The sequence below is a fragment of the Hipposideros armiger genome, unplaced genomic scaffold, assembly GCF_001890085.2.
Source record: "Hipposideros armiger isolate ML-2016 unplaced genomic scaffold, ASM189008v1 scaffold_1, whole genome shotgun sequence".
Classification (NCBI taxonomy): Eukaryota; Metazoa; Chordata; class Mammalia; order Chiroptera; family Hipposideridae; genus Hipposideros; species Hipposideros armiger.
The window spans coordinates 4,384,500-4,404,876 of record NW_017731351.1 but is presented as its reverse complement, the minus strand read 5'-3'; positions in this window follow the sequence as shown (position 1 = coordinate 4,404,876).

Below are 20,377 nucleotides of genomic sequence, written 5' to 3'. Positions count from 1 at the left end.
TCCAAGGACATGACATGCTGGAAAAGACAAAATCATGCAGACAATAAAAAGATTGGTGGTTTCCAGGGGTGGAGAGCGGAGGGATGAATCGTCAGAGTACAGGAGATTTTTAGAGCAGTGAAAGTATTCTGTTTGAAGTTATCATGATGGATATATGTCATTATACATTTGTCCAAACTCACAGAATATACAATATCAAGAGTGAACCCTAATGTCAGCTATGGACTTTGGGTGGTTATGAGTCTGTGTAGGTTCACCCTTGGGGGAAACAGCACCATTCTGGTGATTGATATTGATAATGGGGGAGGCTGTGCTTGTGTGGGGGCAGGGGGTACCTGGGACATCTCTATCTTCCTCTCATTTTGTTGTCAACCTAAACCTGCTTTAAAAAATAAAATCTTGGGCTGGCCGAGTGGCTCAGTTGGTTAAGAGTGTGAGCTCTGAGCAACAGGGTCTCTGGTTCGATTCCCACATGGGCCAGTGGGCTGTGCCCCCTGGCAACTAAGATTGAAGGACAACTTGGCTGTTCCCCTTCCCCAATTCCCCAACACTGCTCCCCGCTACCAATTCGCCAATAAAAATCTTTAAAAAAAATAACAAAAATAAATAAAATCTTAAAACAAAACGAAATTGCCAAAACAAAAAAAAATGTCTTCCAAAAAATAATAACAACAGGAATAAAGTCACTTTATTAATGATTTCTCTGAAATGAGTTTCTTTCTTTCTTTGGACACTGAGGGAAAGATTTTTCTAAAACTTGTTTGCAAATAGGAGAAATGCCAACAGTCTGAATTCCAAACACACAGATGTCAGTAACTCATACAGGTGTACTTTCATTGAAAGTACTTTGGATTATTACCTATTAATTTAGTTGAAAACAATGAAAATTATTGAATTTGTGAAATCTAGATTTTATTCATGGCCTTTTGTTTATAATTTAGTTGTTCTGGGCTATGTTTAGGGAACACAATGACAATAATTACTATAGGTAAAGTAATTATATAACATTATCATAACTGTGATTCTTCTGATACTCAACAAGGCACTAATATTACACTCAGAAAACAGGCAATAATCAGGGTGATTACGCAATCTACTGTGTGGTCAGCCTAGCTGTTAGTATCCCCCAACTGAACAGGTTGTAGAAAAAGATCTGGGGCTGAATACCACAGATACTTTGTGTTAGGTTTACTATATTACTATAGTAAACTAAATTTAAAAAGTTTACTAAATTACTATAGTGTAAATCTCATTCTGGATCATTGAAAATCCTTTACAAGAATACCAGCTGTTGTGAACACGTGTATAAATAAGAGTTATATTCCTCATGAAAAGGATGCTTTTGTCTCTAAACCTAAAATACATAATTACTTATGTGACAATATTGTGGCTGTTGATTATTTGTCATTTCAATGCTTCATTTCTATGCTTAATTAATCACTGATTTGCAAAAAGAGTGCTTCCAGTTCTCAGCCTATAAAACCATATTTATATTATGTAGAGATCGTCTTTCTGAAGGAGACATCTCAGCCTCTTGCATACCTTCTGAGTGGCAAGATGGAGACTCAATAGATATGCTAGAACAGAGCTTTATTGGTATAAAGTCATGTTTCTGGCTTATTAGAAAAGTAAGTCTATTACAGATGGAGTAACACTATTTTTTAATCAAGCCAGATTGGGGAAAATGAAATTTGGCTGATGATCAGAACTAGTGGAAGAAGAGCTTTTATTAATTAGACCAGATGGTGACCAATAATAGCAATCTTGTACAAAAGAGTTAAATTAAATTGATAGCTGTTAATTAGCATTGGCTAAATGCTTCTGAGATTAGAGACATTTTTCCTAAAAAGTTCACTTCCTCAATTTTGCTCCTAGACTTTTCCTTTAGTGTAAGTGGTACCAAGCCAACCAAGTTTCCTCAGAGTATGTGGTAGCCATATGGAGTTATTGATTCTTTGTTAAAATATATTAAAAAATATTCATTAACCATGTACTGGGAACCTGGTAACTATGGGGGCAATGTTAACTTAAATATTTTATAGATTATGATCTTGAGTCACAGCAAATTTCAGGAGGCACAGAATTCAGAATATTTAAATAAAATAAATCACTCATATGCGTGTGATTTTTAACACATGACAAAACTATATAAATATGCATATTATATATTAATTTACCTAACATATGCCTTAGTGTGTATATAGTGTGCAAAAGTAACTGTACAATTGTAATTTGTTGTTCAGTAAGTTTTAAGTTTTAAGTTTCTTTTTCCTATCTATCTATCTATCTATCTATCTATCTATCTATCTATCTATCTATCTATCATCTATCTTTATTTTTCAGAAGGATACTGAGTGCCTGCAAAATGAAATGAAGATTTCTTGAAGTCAGTATGTTGGGAAACACAGACTAGCAGGACTGGCAAGCAGCCTTGTGTGCGTGACAGCTCTGGTCACCTGGGAAGAATTCTGATGGTAAAGTTGGAATTAGTGGTCTAGTCATCTGTTCCCACGATCAGATGTTTAAACCAAGGAGATGTTTAAACCAAGGAGAAGAGCTGATGGCTGTCACCCTGTCCTGAGAAGGTTTACCTGGGAGGTGAGGGAGGGCTGAAAGAGATACACTGCTCTCAGAGGCAGCCCAGGAGCAGTAAGGGACGTCTAGTAATGCTGCCCATGTTGGTGCCACCCTAACAGAGGGCACTGTGGAGTCAAATAACTTTGGAGGGCCACAGAGGTATAATCATTCAGAGGCCAGGCATCCGAGGTTAGATGGAAATCCAAGCTCAAAAACAAATGTTGTCACTGGTGAAACCAACCCCACTGGCTTTACCTTCAGTAGTTAAGCCGAACAATGGTTTGTAGGGAGTGTCATGATAAAGAATTTGGCCAGGTTTATAACAGAAAAATCAAGGTTTTTGATAAAAATGCAGAACTAAATAAACTATAATCCAACAGACAACTAAATTATTTTTGACATTCAGAATCAATAAACGAAAAGATTATCAACTAGGCAGCATTTAAAATTGAGTGAGACAACTATACAAACAATTACAATAGAGTCAAAGATAAAAGACGGATGGAAAGAAGATACAAAATGAGTAATTTCCTTCATTAAAAGGTTTTAACAAATCATTAGAGAAAGGTTCATAACCCATTTGAAAAACGGACAAAGGGTATTAACAGGTAGATGCACAGAAAGTTGTCTATTTCATCCACTGACTAAAAATGTTCAGCTTAAAATGACATAGAATATTGATTTCCAGCAAGACAACCTGGGGACCTCCACTGACCTGATCACAGTGAAACCAGTGATCATTTCAAAAACCCAGCCATGTAGGGCTTGTGATAATAGTCCTAAGAGCGAACCGCAAATAAAAAATCTGAGCTATTTGGACGGAAACCACTCTGCCTCCCCATTCCCAGCTCAGCGAGACCGACTAGTCCTCAGGTGGCTGCAGGCAGAACACCGGGCTGCCCTCCCCAAAGCCCCCAGCTGGAGGGCTCTCCTCCCTGGCTTCAGCATTTCTCCTCCGTCTCCACTGCTGAGGCTAAGTCCTGGGCAAGTGGGTGAGAAGGGATGACACCTTCTTTTGTCCAGACCCTCCTAACAAAATGGAGCACAGTCCACTGACAATACTGGGGTCTCCATTGCTGTCATCCTGGCCCACATTTAATTTTCTTTCGCCAAGACCCATTAGAGTGTCCCGCGCATAGCTGGTGTTCACTATGTATTTAACAGCAAGAGAGGGGTTAGAGAAGAAGAAAAAAAGGAGACATAAAGAGGCATGCAGTGAACATGTGAGTAGCAACCAGCAAGTTTATATGCCAAATGTCAACATCGGTAGGATATTATATATAAATGATGTTTGAATCCAATTTAAAATTTGTTCTGGAAGAAAGGGCCAATTGCATGGTGAGCTACAGTTTATTTTTTTCAACGTTGTGACAGAATTGATGGTCTAGTGAGCCTTTAAAACACCATTTTCACAATAAAACTAGTTCTTGGCTTTGCTTTTATTGTATACAATTTTGATTTACTGAGTTGAATTTTGCAGCTCTAAGTAGAAAAGTTTATGAACAGATCTATTCCCTTTGGCATTTATATTCTCTCCTGGTAACAGGTGCTTTTATTTCATTACAAAAGAACAGACTTTTCCCTATAAATCAATACAGCATTTCTTCGTTACAAGGTCAACTTCTGGTTTTTCTGTATTCTGTTGGATTACACTCAGTGGAGCTGCCAAACACATCTCTAGTGTTGGTGGATCCGTTCACGGCATTTGTTTACTTTTTTTTTCCCTTAATGAGACAAGTACAGTGCGTACACTTTTTGAAAACTGACAGTAAAAGTAATTTCAAGTGATTTATCAAAGGGCTCACATCTTTAACAAATTTTCAATTTTATCTAAGAGAACAAGATTCTTTTAATATGTAACTTCTGCAACTACTTAACTTACTACATATCTTTGTGAAACTAATTTGCCATCTTTATGGTACATGAGATTTTATATATATATATATATATATATATATATATATATATATATATATATATATATAGGGTATGACATAGTTGGCTTAATTGCTTTGGAGACAGTCTAATCTACATTAATTAAATCCTGCTTAACACGTTGCAGTGGTAACTGTGAAGTTCTTGAAAAATGTCCTTACTTTTCGAAACATTAGCACTGTGATGTTTAATCAGAAGAAATCTTAATACCGAGTGATGGAACAGGGAAATAAAATTTCCAGCCTCATAAATTAGACAGTTGTGTTCATTTCATAACAATGAAAATCTGAGATTTATTGATGGTAATATAACATATGCCTCTGGGCTTTGGAGGGCACAGAGCTACTTCATATAACTTATTACAAAGTCTTGTTTTAATTTATCATTTCTAAATAATATTTTATTTGGAAAATTCAGTGACTGAAAAGCAGAATCCAAATTTGACAAAACCATGGTGTTGTAATACTTATAAGGAAGTGGACTAGCGATGTTTGCAACGCAGCGTAGGTGGTCATCGTCTTTTTCTCTTTGTGGCCTACCTAGAATGATAATAGTATTTGCAGGGCACATATGGCAAGCTGACAAAGCTGCCATGGAAAGGGGAGGACGCTGCTGGGAGGAACCCTACTCAGCATGGGTGGGCCACTCTGTTCTCTAAAATATATGCTCACGTAGCACATAGCTTTTAGTAGGCAGTTCTCCTAAGAGTATTTGTTACATATATGCAAGCAACATATAATAAGTATTTATCATTTTCATAAGTCCTTGGACTTCATTTAGACTTTCTTCCATTATGACTTATTTTTCTTGTTCACTTAGAATTCACTGTCACTATTAAGTTCTTATACTCATTACTTCCCTTACTTTTTATTATCTCCAGTATCCCCATATTCTGTGAACGCAGGTGCAACATTTTTGTTTCTATTTATGTAAACCTTGGCAAAATGTCTGTTATCAGTCTTATCAGGCATCTTCCTAAATTTGGCTTGCTATAGAATTTGGTACAGTGGCGAAGCGGAAAGAGGTTATCGTTTTCCTCTTGGTGTTGTCATGGTCATAATCCATGGCTTCAAGGGCAGGAAGTCCCTCACTAAATCTAAATAGCATCGGCCTGAGCCTTAAAAAGCAAATCTTAGTGGATGATTTGTGTCCCCAAGTCCAGGCGGCACCGGCAGCATGAACGACATGGTGCTGCAGTGGAGGCTGATGAGTAACATACACGCCTTCTACCCCACAGGTTAGGCTGTGATGGGCCCATCATTTGCGGACAGCTGAGTGAATTAGTGGGTGACTCAAAGCTTATTTGAAAAGGTCAGACAGATAGAGAGAGACCAGGGATGCAGGGGGAATTACACAAGTGCCTGGTTCGTGATTTAGAGCAGTGCAAGGAAGGACATGGATCTGGTTGGCCTTTGAAAGGCCACTAAGGAAACCAAAGATTGGTAACATTGCTCCTTCATTTGTTTTCTTCCTGTAATCAACACTTTTTTTTAAACATCTTCCTATTATTGAATCAGAATATTTTGCACATTTGTGCATGAGGAAACAATAGTCTCCCAAATTATAACTTAAACTACTTAGAGAAAGAAAACCAAAAGCTCTTCTTTCTCCTTCCATTTATAGAGTATGCATATGCATTAAATATCAGCAGATAAGAATGTACAAAGAAAGGACGATGGGCAGTTTCGAGCTCATGAGCCAGGCTGTGTAAATACGTCTGTTTCTATTTGGTTACCCACCACCTGTGGATCAACACTTGCATTTCCTAAGCCATTTCCAATCACTAAAATTTACATTATTTAGATAGATTAAATGAAAGGAGTAGAAGACATGAAAAAGGAATTTACCAAGATTTTGGGGTATTTTATAAGCTCTTTGGAAAAAAACAAAAAAAACAAATACTGATGGTGAGTCAGATACATTTTATGCATATAAACACACAAAAAACCCTCAATCTTTTGCAGAGGGTACTTTTTCACTTAATGAATAGCTCAAAACTAGTTAAGTATATAAAATTTAGCATGTAAGAAATACTTTCAAGAGAAATCACCCAAAATTTTTCAAGCGATAAAAAATTTCATATTGTGCCCTAATGATTATATTCTGCCTTAGTAAATTTTCATACTCCTCTCTCTCCCTCTCCTTATCCCTCTCTCTGTGTTTATGTCTGTCTCTCTTCGTGCATATTTATGTATATATGTGTACCTGTTTGTGTATGCATATACTTATACTCATATAAGGGATTTTATACGAGTTGCCTCTGACTGGAGCTGATAGAGCGGTGGCCTGAGAAGAGATCCAGGAATACCAATGGGATGGCCAAGGAGACAAAGGTTGGCACCATATTTCAGGGTCTCTGAGGCCTGGGAGAGTGTCAAGATCATTCACTTGGTGTAACAGGTGATCTTTCTGCTTTTCATATCACAATTAAGTTTGTGAACTTTCCACCAAGGAAGAAGATTTTATAGATAGATAGATAGATAGATAGATAGATAGATAGATAGATATAGATATCAATATATATCCTGGAAGAGGTATATTGGCTGCAACTTTTGAATAAACAGTCCTGTCTCTATACCCATTAGATTTGAAACAAGCAGACCTTGGTAGATTCTGGAAATGCAGGAGAAACAGAAAAAGCAAAAAAGAATGGGAGTAGGAGCGGAGAGGAGGCAAAACGTTCTGTACATATTGGCATCTGGAGGGGAGGAGGCGGTGCTGCAAAGACCACATGTGCACTGAGGTCAAGACGGGCAAGTGAGGATGGAATCGTGCAATCAGGCAGCTACTACAGGGACCCAGAGACAGCCAAAGAGGAGATGAAAGAACCAGGTCTATGAGGGGTTGGACATTTCTATGGAAAACACAAGTCCCAAACAGGCTAGGCGAACAGCAAGCCCAGGCTACCAGTAATAAATAGTAAGGGGATTTTGTATAGTGTGTCCCAGATACTTTTTCTACTTCTTACACATTTTTTACCTGCTCTTCCTAGCCAGCTCTAGAAATACTCTAGAATCCCAAATGGACTGGGAAGCCAGACAGACCTGGCAGTTTCCATGCTTCCCGATGTTCTAAATTTCTGTCCTCCAAGAAATGTTGGGGACCTGAAAACATGAAGCCTGATACTCTGCTTTAGCTACATTCTGATTTTCAAGATATAGGGTAATAGCAAAACATTATGTGATGATGTTGATAAATAAAAAAAGAACAAACAAGACAAAATCTTAGCATTGGAAGACCATTTGAAGCTAAAATTGTACAACTTCTCACTCCATGTATTGCATCCTAGTGACAGGATTTGGCAGAACAAGGTTTAGGGGATGTGTTAGCTAAGTAATATACTATGGGAATAAGTTTACTTTCTGAAGATTTCAACCAGGATGTGGCTTCTATTTCAGTTAGAATTTATTGCTTTAGACTTCACTCCAGAGCATCCTAAAAGGATCATGTGGTTTATGATATAAAGCAGAGATGACATACACAACAATCCTAAAGAGGTTATCAAGAGTCTGCCAAAATTTAACTCATTTCAATTTAGTACAGATGAAATTATTTTATTGAGAACAAATCCATCTATTTACAGTCTCTATCTACTAGTTCTCGCTCTTTCTCCTGGAGTTAGACAGAATACGAGCAAATTATATCCTTTCAAATATTTTCAACTTTCTTCTTAGCACACTTGCAATAGGACATCATAACTTCTAGTCTAACCAACCCCCATGCCTCCCCGCCACACACACACACACACACACACACACACACACACACACACACACACACGTGTGCATTTTTCTTCAAATTAAGCATGGCAGAGTCTCCATCTTGTTTGATTGCCTTTAAATATTCTCAAAGTCTTGACTGTTTAAACATATTTTCATACACTACCCAGAATGGAATACAGTATTACAGGGGCACTGTTACTTCTCTGAACAGCCATGCTATACTATCCACTCATACCAAGCTTACAGTCCACTAATTCTTTGCTTCTGTCCTCTACTTTTTCCTCAATATAAAAATTTTCTCCAACCATACATAACCTCTCTTTAGGGACTTCCCTGAACAATGTATTATAAATCTTATTATTTCTCTTTATGACATTCTTGATTTTTAAACTATTTATCTTGCAGTTCAATCTTCTTTTACAGTACTACCTTACAAATAAATACATGCTTCTTAATCATAGTTTTCATTGTTTTGTCCAAACTTGGCTTTGTGCATTTTCCCTGACAAAACTGACTTGCTTGGCTTAAAAAACAAGCAAACGAACAAAACAACAACCTGAGCTGGGCCTGTGACTTCTGAACCTATAACGCTGTGCTCCCAAATTGTGGCAGAAGGTTCCCATTGGTAAGAACAGAATCCAGATAGCTCAGGATTGCTTTTAAATACGATATTCCCAGGATGTACTGACAAATGTAATGCTATGAGGTGCCTCCAGCTAGACCATCACATCACCTGGAAGCACTCTTATGAGGAAATAAAAACAAACACCTACTTCTGATCAACTGGTAGACCTAAATACCAATATAAAGGTAATATAGGGAGAAGAAATGCTATATAGTATTACTGCAATAGCCAGATAGTGAGAAACTCTAAAGGACAAACACACTGCAAGAGTAGGTGATCTATACATTAAAAGTTTAAAACATTTACTTCATTTATTTTGAGATTGGAAATTTAAACACTATTGAATGTTTAATGACACCAAGAAATTATTGTTTTCATTTGTGATCGTGGCATGGTGGTTACTTTTTTTTTTTAAAGCCTTACCTTTTTGAGATCATAATAAAATATTTACAGCTGAAAAAATAAGATATAAATTCTGGGCTTGGTTTCAAAATAATCCATGAAGAGAGAATTATGTGGATAGAAATGAAACATGTCTGGAAGCAAACTGACAACTGTCAAAGCTGATTGATGACTCTATGGGATGTCATTGTATGATTCTGTATATTTTTGTTTATGTGTATGTTTTGCATAATGCTTTTAAAGTTTTACATATGAGGTCGGACAATTGAGTTCATGAACTTGTTTTAGAAAAAGTGCCTCATACCTCATTGCTAAATATCATTACAGTCACCTTCGAAGTACTCCCCTTGAGAAGCTATGCACCGATGCCAGTGCCTAGTCCACCCTTCAAAGCACTTTTGGAACTCTTTCTGCAATGGCCATCAGTTGTCGTTGTATTACCCTTGATATCCTGAATGTCATCAAAATGTCTTCCTTTCAATACTTCCTTTATCTTCGGGTAAAGAAAGAAGTCACTGGGGGCCAGATCAGGTGAGCAGAGAGGGTGTTCCAATACAGTTATTTGTTTACTGGCTAAACACTCCCTCACAGACAATGCTGTGTGAGCTGGTGCATTGTTGTGATGCAAGAGCCATGAATTGTTGGCGAAAAGTTCAGCTCGTCTAACTTTTCACGCAGCCTTTTCAGCGCTTCCAAATAGTAAACTTGGTTAGCTGTTTGTCCAGTTGGTACAAATCCCTCAGATATCACAAAAGTTTAGCAACATCATTGCAACAAGTTCATGACCTCATACATGATATTTTTAAAAAAGTAGATAATTGACTAAATCACTGAGGGAAACACACACACACACACACACACACACACACACACACACACACACACACCCACGCGCGCAAGGGATCATATAAGAAACTTTTTTTGATTTAGGGTTCTAAAGGACTCTATTCCTACCTCTAAAAGGTTCAGGCAATACTTAGAAAAAAATAATTGACATTAAAATGCTAGACTGGAGTGCTGGAAGTAGAAAATGTAAATTACATGAGATCTCTGTCTCTGAAAAGCGCAAACACAATGAAGGAGGCAGATAAGCAAATAACAAGACGGTGTGATTCATGTTCTAATATATGCAGATCAACTGTGCTACAAAAACAAAAGGGAAATCAGGACTGATTCTGCCTACTTGGGTCTAGTATGAGATACCTGGGGGAAAAACAGTCCAAGAGGACAAAAATGTGGGTTGACACACAATTATCCAATTTTGAAAATTTCCAAATGTGCCCCAAAATTTGAAGTGAATCATGCACTTACACACAATGTATATGTATTACTAGATCTTTTTCTTTTTTGTCCTTGGTATAGTGCTCTACGTAATAACAGTTGCAGAATGCATGTCTAACGGAAATTGTAAGAATAAAGTAAACACTACCCTGTTGAAACTTCCCTTTGAAGTAATGAATTTGAAATTGAAAATCTTTCTACTTGTGTGTTAAGTGTAATTATAACTACTCTGATTTAAGTAATGTGTGTCTTTGGTACATTTTTTAGTCTGCTAATAAAAAGAATATATATGTGTATATATTCACTTCATATTTTGCAAAATTGTACTTAATTTTGCCAGTAAATTTCTATGCTGTTTTAAAACTAATAACTAGTTTCATTTTCCCCTGTAAGAAAAATCTCTTAAAGAACAATTATTAGTAATCCATATTAGTTGATTATAAATTAAGCCCCAGCAACAAAGATATTCCAAATTTCAGTGGGTTATGCAAGATGGAAGTTTATTTCTTCCTCATATAACTATTCAATGGTAGGCAGACATCCATGGACTAGACAATGGCTCTGCCCATCTCTTTCCATGGCTAACATGGAACCCATGATGGTTGCTTCAGTTCTGGCATCCCCAAGTTAGTGAAAAGAAGGTAAGAAACTTGAGGAATGATGCCTACCTGTTTGAGGGCAAGACCTGGAAGTAATGTTTTTGTTGCTGTTGTTGTTGTTTTAGTGCATGTTCTCCTTCTTCCTAAAATGTAAATAGCACCTATCATGTACTTATTTTAAGTATTTACAAGATGTGACAGATGAGAACATGAGGTACACAGCATTTGAGTGGCCATAACTAGTCTCAAAGAATGCTGGGAAATATAGCCTTTGGCTTGGCAACCATGTACCCAGCTAAAACTATACTACTGTGGAAAGGGGGAGAAAAACATTGAGGAAACACCAAGTTTTTGCTACATGGGCTAAAAGAGTTACATTAAAAAGGAAAAAAAATGAATAGTGAGGCTGAAGAAATGTCTTAAAGAAGGAAAGGAGAGCACCTGATATATGTGGTGATAATTTCTAAAAGTTCTTCCTTTTTTTTTTTTTCCTGTTCTTTTAAAATTTAATCCTGGAGTGTTTTATTTCATAGAGTATTGTTCAGCTGACCCCAAAAAGGGAGAAAAATAAATGGAGACAAATAATTCTTTTTTCTATAATGCTCATTTTTATCTCCTTTAAAATCAAAATAATTTAATTCTAGTCCATGGGATATATTCATGTATGTTAATTGTTCAATTTATTTTTAAAAATATTTTGATAGGCTTGAAGGATAACAAAGCACATATTTTTCTTAGTCTAGAAATAGTCCAATGCAGTGTCATGAGTTACTGTGAAAAAGACCCTAAAGAAAATGGCTCAAATGGTCTTGTCAAATTTTATAGTATAAAAGAAAATTACACCTTGACCGAAATGAACATAAATGTACATAAACTTTAAAATTTGTTTAAAGTCTTATAGTATTTGCTTATCATACACAGCATTTGAGACTACACTGTAAAACTCATTTGATTGACTGTGCTTGTGGCTCCAAGCAGATGGACCAAGAGAAGGAAAGGGAGCTATCGGATTGCTAACAACTGCCAACTTCATGGCAGTGTCCAGTGAGCGGCTCTGTCTTAATTACCACCCCCTGTTCTGACATGGGGAGTACAAATTACTTGAAATATTCAACTATTTCTGCCTTTCAGTTCAGTATATGTGAAAACATAGAAATGGAAACAAAGGCAGACTTTGAACTTTTGATACTTCACGTGAACCTCCATTTTAAATATACATTTCTCGGCTGTTGCTTCTCACTTCAGTTTCAGAACAATATTTTTTACCTAACCTCCCTACCAAATTCTGTTATATGAAGCTAGTAAGTGTATTCCCCCCCCTGGGATCCTTGAAAAATGACTTAATTTGACAAAGAAATAATCTCTCTTTCTCTCTCGTTTTTATTTTTTGACCATGAGCCAATGTTAAACCTGAAAAATGATACTCTGCCCTTATATCAGCAGACTTCCCCAAACTAAATAACGAGGAAAGCCTTGCTAAATAAACTACTTAGAGACACTCTAAGATTCCGTTATGGTACTTTTAGCTGTCTCATTAGGCAGGTACAGTAAATCCTGGAGCACAATAACAGGCAGCGATAATAATATACATGTCTATTTTTGCAGCTCATAAAATTAAGAAAAGAATATAAGCTCCCCATTGCTTTTAATGCAACAAAAGTTGAATTTAGAACTTTATACAAAACTCAGATCAGTCTGACATGTCATGGCATAGAAGAAAATGCCAGTCTTCAGCTATAATAATTTGCTTACCTATTAAAAAAAAAAAGCAGGAATAACAAATATGTTTGGTGTCTGATTATCTTTTTCCCTTAATTTTATCTGTTACCAAAAATTTAATGGCAGACATTTCCTTACTCTTAAAACTCATTCTTAAAATAAGTCTACAAATTGAGAGATCTCTAGAAGGTTTTGTTCGTTAATAATATCTCCACTCTGTGAATAAAATAAAACTGAGTGTTTTAGTTGATCTTTCTTCTTTTCAGATTCTAGCCTATTGGACCAAAATTGTCCAGTTGCAGAAAATGAATCTGCGTATGATAAATATTAGTGAAATTTCCAAATATTTTGATTAAGGCTTATTTATATTTTATATTTAATTTTTTTTTGTTTTTCTCTCTTGGTAAGAAACATGTCAAACAAATTTTTATTCTTTTTTGAAATTTTCTTTTGTAGAAGGTTTAATTGGGTGTGGAGAGTAACGGTAAAGGAAAAAGATGTTTTTCTGTTTATATATTATGGCATCTGATTTAATCTCCTTTTATATCATATCTTCTCACTTTTGATTATTTTCAATAGGGATTAAAAATAATCAATATGGTGGTGGTGGGGGGAGGCAAGTCCTGAGAACCTCAAGCTCTATATAATGATTTTTGGATTTTGTTTTGATCGAATGCCACAAATCTTTAGAGGTAATAAACACAATGTAATCGCTTGTGAATGATATTATTTTATGAAATAGAATCAAATAGTGAAAAAAAATACATCATGTTGTAAAAGTAAATAGTTTGCGGAAATTTTTGTTTCAGTTTATGTAAGTGTGTGTATTGGGTACAATGTATTTCTTTCTTTAGGGCATGGTCACAAGGTTTGATGAAGCTACACTACGGAAGTTCAGAGGCCCGTTAGTCCACTCAAGTTTTGCTCTGACCCCAGCTAGTCCCTTTCCAGTCCTCCAAGGGGGCCTGAAAATCTCATACTGAAAATCACTGATTGTGGTCACCTGGCAAAAATAAAAGCTATCGATTCCTCACAGGAGAAGAACAGCCCCAACGTCCAGGCAGCCCAGGATAACAGCTGCAGGACTCCATACCTGAATAAAGAAATCATAATAAATAATCCACTGGCTTCGTTTGTTTTATCCTTTGAAACAACAGTTTCTCCCAGCTTTCCCTCAAAATACCAAAGAATATAATGGAAAATTCAAAAACAACATGAATCTCAGAAATTAAGTCTGTTAAAGTAATGACAGAATCTGCGAGAGTTCTCCAATAACTATAAAGTTGATGGAGTTAGACTAAGAAAAGCTGTCTTAGGTTTCAGTCTAAAGGAAGGTAGAAATTCTCTTTATAATTTGCCCCATTTTTAAAGGCACTCAGTCTTAACCAGAAAATTTGGCATCCTTTTTGATACTTTAAAAAATTATTTATTTTATTTTTTACTGAGTCCTCACATTTTTAGAAAGCCAGAGTGATTAACTATAGTAACAGCTAACATTTAATGAACAATTAATTCGTATAGTGACATGTGCTCTACATGAATTCGTATCATCTCCATTTTGTCAGTGAGGAAACTGGGCATAAGTAACCTGACCAAAGTTACATTGCTATGAAGTAATGGAAACGAAATTTGACCCCAGCACTCTCACCCCTATTCTGCATCTCAAACCACTTCAGTCTACTGCCACTGAATATCGTCTATTATAGAACCAAAGCAAATTTCAGAGAAAGGGTAGATATTTTCAATGGACTTCAAGAACTCTGTGAAATATAATCTATTGACTAAAATCGGTATTCGAGTCTTCAGAAGAACAAGAGTTTTATATAAAATTTCTTCAAAAAGCTAATAATTATGGAATTACAAAAAGTTGCAAGGGGAGAATGCCTGAGACAAAAAGTCAAAAGGATGAGATTAAAAAAAGGAAAATGAATAAGCAAAAGAGGCATTTCTAAAAATGTAAAACAAAGAAAACAGAATGAAAATATATATTGATGGGCATAAAAACGAGACTGAGAAACCTAAACCACAAAACAAATGTCAAGTAGATTAAACATAAGATAGGATTTGATAGATTTGGAGGAAAAAGAATGGTGATACCATAGTGTTCTTGATGGACAGAAATTATGGAAACAAGAAAGCTTGATACAATAGAAGAAAATCTTTCCTTCTCTTACATGAAACAATGTGTGAACCAAAAGGTACGCCATATTTCAAGGAAAGCTAAGATGTAAAGACCCCTAACAAGACCAACGCTAGCAAAATAGGTTGGCTGACAAGGAATAGGGAGAATATTATTAAGGCATATAAACAGAAAAGAATTTAACTGTTAGGAATGAGCTTGTGTCATACTAATTCTGTGCAACTTTAAATGACAGAATGCAATTTACCAGCATACAGATAATGTGAGAAAAAATACGAGAACTGAAAATTTTATATCCAGCATTTTAGGTATGTATGAATGCAATACACATACCCTTAGTTAGGCAAAACTAAAAAGAATATCATTTGTGTTTCTTTAAAAATTAGTTTCAAAAGAATTTTCTATTTTTCAAGAAGAAATATGGCCTTTTAAGATGTTGTATTACCTCTTTAATCAGAAAAAAATTATATGAATATAAAGATATTGATATACAGATATAAATATAAATCATATCTACAAAAGTTAAATATGAAATGATATGAAATTTATTTATTTTTTTAAATAAACACTTAGTAATATGGGTATGTCAGCAAATTACATTTATATGAAGTTTAATTCAGTATTAATTTTGATTATATTATATAGATACAATACACTTTTAAAAAACACAGGAAGAAATGCCCCAGATACCAAGAGTACTTGTCTATGCAGAAGTCTATGGGCATTTTTTTTCTTTTTCTTTCCTTTCCTCTTTTGGATATTCTAAATATCCTGTTGGTAATCATTTATCATTTCCTATAATGGGGAATTGAAGTATATTGATAAATAGAAATTATTTATCTCAATTTCCGATAACTGGACTTCTAAATTCAACTATTTGGCCCAGGTGAGCTACTGAGTCCTGACAGTATAAGAAAACAGGCAACCTTGAAATCACAGAGCCTCAAGTTCCAAAAGTTGAATAATTTCACTTTCTTTGTCCCTTTAAGTATATTGTAAAACATACTCATGGTGCCTAAAAAGCCTTCCTCTATCATGAGGCAGAAAGAGATTTAAGAGGTTTTTAAATCCTTTCTTCTGGGTTTTGTCTACAAGAATCCTAGTTTTACAGAAAACAAATTATCTCACAGCCAAGGTTTTTGTCCCTCCCCCCTTTTTTTTAAATTGAGGAATTGGGGGAAGGGAACAGACAAGTCCCTGTCCTTTTGTTCTTCAGTCTAGTTGTGGAGGATGTCACTTCACTGGCTCCATGTTGGTATTATCATTTCGCTCTTCCCAGGTGAGGCAGTAGCTCGCCGGCCATTGGACGGCCGCTCACAGCGGCTCACAGCAGCTCACGCCCGCTGCCTGCCAGCCCCACTGCAGCCTACACCATCACCAGTGACTCATGGCAGCCCAGCTCCAAATCGAGCTGTTGTTCACCATCTTAGCTGTAGAGGGCGCAGCATCACTGGCTCTCATGTGGGATCCGAACCAGGGCCCTGCTGCTCAGAGCTGGCGTCCCAAACCAACTCTTAACCAACGCGCCACTCAGCCAGCCCTGCCCCTCCCTTTTTTTAATCCAGGCATATGGCATATAACTTTAGTAGCAAAATATGAGTAAGTCACAAGTGCTATCCAAAGAAATTAGAAAATTTCTGAGATCCAAATCTCATATGTATGTGTTCACATTGAATTTTGATATGAATAAACTGTAATTCCTTTTAGGACAGCCATCCTTGTAAAGTGCCTTAAGAACCTCAGGTTGGAGAGTCTGTCTACCTTGATAGTGTTTACTCATTAACAAATAATTGATGAGGGCTTGAATGATTGAATAGTTTTATTGACAAAAGTTATACCTAAATAAAATGAGAAATAATTGGCTACACCAATTTATATTCTAAACTTTACATTGTTAAGTTTCACTTTTAGGGGAATATCAAGATGTAGTTTTAATCATTAACAATTGAGGATCATCTATTATTGAGCATTTAAGAAAAATATAATTTTTCTTATTTAAATTTTTAGGTCATGTGTCTTACACTTCATTAGAAGTAATTAGCTTCCCTTTTCATTTACCCTGTCCCTCCAATACTTCTATCCATGAGTCTTATGATAAAAATATAATAAACCAAGAGAAGATGTTGAAAGTCCTTGTGCCTTTTGATAAAAGGGGTTGATAGTGGGGTGGAGTGGGGGTAGAAAAACTTATAAGAACAAGAACAAGATTTGCCTCTTGTTTTTTTCATTTTGTTTTGTTGCTGTTTGGATGAAGGTTTACATCAGTTCAATGGAAAAACTGGGGCAAGTGTGAGAATATATGTTGGTAGAAAGAAATAATAATACAGTATGAGGGGAACTAAGAAAATATACTTTTTTTGCTCAAATCTTCCTCAACATTGGGCATCCTTAAATGACAGTGACTGACTTGGGAGACTGTGTAACATGTATACCTAATGGAAGGCCTGCTGGGGTTTGGCCCTGGAAATCTGGAATAGGAATAATTTCAAAGCTCTCTGGGAAAGTGAATGTGAAAGAGGTTAATAGATGTTTTAAATGCATACTTATTAAAAGTGGTCCCTAATCTCCATTTATAAACGTAGAGAATATTTGTCACACACACACACACACACACACACACACACACACACACACACAGAGTGAGATTATATCTTAACATACTCATCTTTGTGATTATCTTTTCACAGCTCATCAGTCTTCCCCATTGAATCAAACAGAATTAACATTTACATAACAGAAAAGGTGAGACAGAAAAAAGTTGTGCGTGGTAGACAACACAGGCCGTAATCATTCCAATTTCCATGTATGAAATAGTTGACCAAGGCATTTGTAACTTGCCTAAGGTCCTGTAATTTTCAAGTTACTGAGCTGTCTGTTCAAACCAGGGATGATTTAACTCCAGAGTGTATTTATATGTTTTTCTTTTACATAAAATATGGAAGTATGTTAATTTTCAGTACAAATTCACTTGTGATATTATCAGTAATAAACAGGACCAACTACAGTGCTACATAGGGCCTTGGGTGAGGAAATCCATCTTTGCACCTCAGCTGTCATGTTCTAGCTAAATACTCATTGATTTGTTGCACAAATATTGATGTGGCATCTACTTTATGCCTGCCATTTTTCTAAACACCAGAGGTATATCCATGAACACAACAGCAAATTACGATACAGCTTCATTTCAAGAAGGTCAAGGGGAAATAAATATTTCCCTGGCCAGGGGAAGAGAAGAGCGGAGACGGAGACTGGGTCGAGCCTGCTCCTACCATTGTCTAGTAAACAGTTTGCTACCCCGTGCTGGTGGCTGGTGGAAAATGAAGGCAGACAGGTATACAGGAGGAAGATGACATCTGGCCTTTACTTCACATCTCAATAGGTGGCCAGTGGAATGTCAAAACGACTTTGTGATTCAGACCTTGGCTTCTGGCATTCTGTGGTCCAGATCTGATTTCTATTGATGTATTTATTAACTCTGTGTCATTGATCAAGCTATTCAACTTTTGCCTAAGCCTCAAATAATTAATTCATGTGTAAAATAAGGTTAACAGTAACTGTCTCAAAGGGTGACAAGAATACAGAAGGAAATGAGCTATTAAAAGCCTTATTCTTACCACAGGTTCTGACATGGTGAATGTTCACTGAAAGATAAATTTAATAAAATACATGCAAGACACACACTAAAAAAAATTGTGAAACATTACTGAGAGAAACTAAAGAAGATCTGCCGTATTTCCCCATGTATAAGACGCTCCCATGTATAAGACACACCTTAATTTTGGGGCCCAAAATTTGAAAAAAATGTATTACATAAAGTTACTGAACTCAAGTTTTATCCATCATAAAATTCACACAACTCCTCATCACTGTCAGAACTCCCAACCACTAGCTTGTCCTCATCTGTGTCTGATGACGCATCACTGTCTTCATACATTGCCTCTCATGGCCTTCTTCTGCTGTGGCGTTTTCAGTACGGTTTCTTCTTCCCATAGCCAGTCTCAGATTGTTTTCTCAGTTGGAGGAGGACCAAACTTATGTTCAGCAGCACGATTTCCCTTCACTTTTGCAAACTGGATCACTTTTAACTTGAATTCAGCACTGTACGAAAATCTTTTCTGAGCCATTTCTGGGCAGAACGTGGCAAAATGTAACCTACCATAATATACCGGTAACAAGTGCGAAACAATGAGCGCAAAGACAAGCGCGAAAAAGCGGGAAATGCTAGTAAAAAAATCTACAACAATGAGCGCAAAAACAAGCTCGAAAAAAAGCAGGAAATGCAAGTAAAAAAATCTACAACCACTGTATAAGACGCAACCAGTTTTCAGACCCCAAGTTTTTCGAAAAAGGGTGCATCTTATACATGGGGGAATATGGTAAGTAAATGGAGAGATATATGTCCATGGATTAGAAGATTCAATATTGTTAAAATGTCAATTTTATGAAAATGGATTTATAAGATTTAAGGCAATCCAAATCAAAATTACAGTGTTTTTTTGTTTTTTGTTTATTTTTAGCTGATTTTAATATTCAAATGAAAATGCAAAGAACAGGGAATAGCCAAATTGCTTTGAAAAGGAAGGTTAATATTAAAGGATATATACTTCCTAATAACAATACTTACTCTAGTAATTGAAATGGATATAACTTACTAAAGCTCAAGTAATTGAGCCAACGTGGCATTGAATTAATGATAGACTTATACATTGAAGGAAAAATAATAGCATATCTAGAAATGTACCCACACATATATGGTAAATTGATTTTCCACAAAAGATCAAGGTATTTGACTATGAAAATAATTCTTTTCAATAAATCATGCAGGAACAATTGAATAGCCTCATAAAAATTAAACTTTGACCCTTACTTCATATCTTATGTAAAAATTAACTCAAAACTGATCATAGGACTAAATGTTAAACCTAAAATAAGAAAACTTCCAGAAGAAAATATTGGAAAATAGAATCTTGTGATTTTGGGTTTGTCTGAATAGATTTCTTAGATAGCATGCAATAAGCATAAATCTGAGAAAAAAAATAATAAAGTGGACTTCATAAATATTAAAACCTTTTGATCTTTCAAAGTTACTGTTAAAAAAAAATATGAGAAGACAAGCCAGAGACTGGGAAAAATATATCTGCAAAATATATCTGACTAAGGAGTTGAATCCAGAGTGCATAAAGGGTTTTTACAACTTAATAAAAAGACATGAAATGACTCGATAAAAAGATGGTATAATATTGCCATCAAATGGGCTAGAGCAACATTTTAGGGTGATGGATATGTTCTATATTGTGACTGTGATGACAATTACAAAACTACATTTATTAGACAAACTAGTCAATTTTAAAATTTAAAATTGCTAAATACAATATCA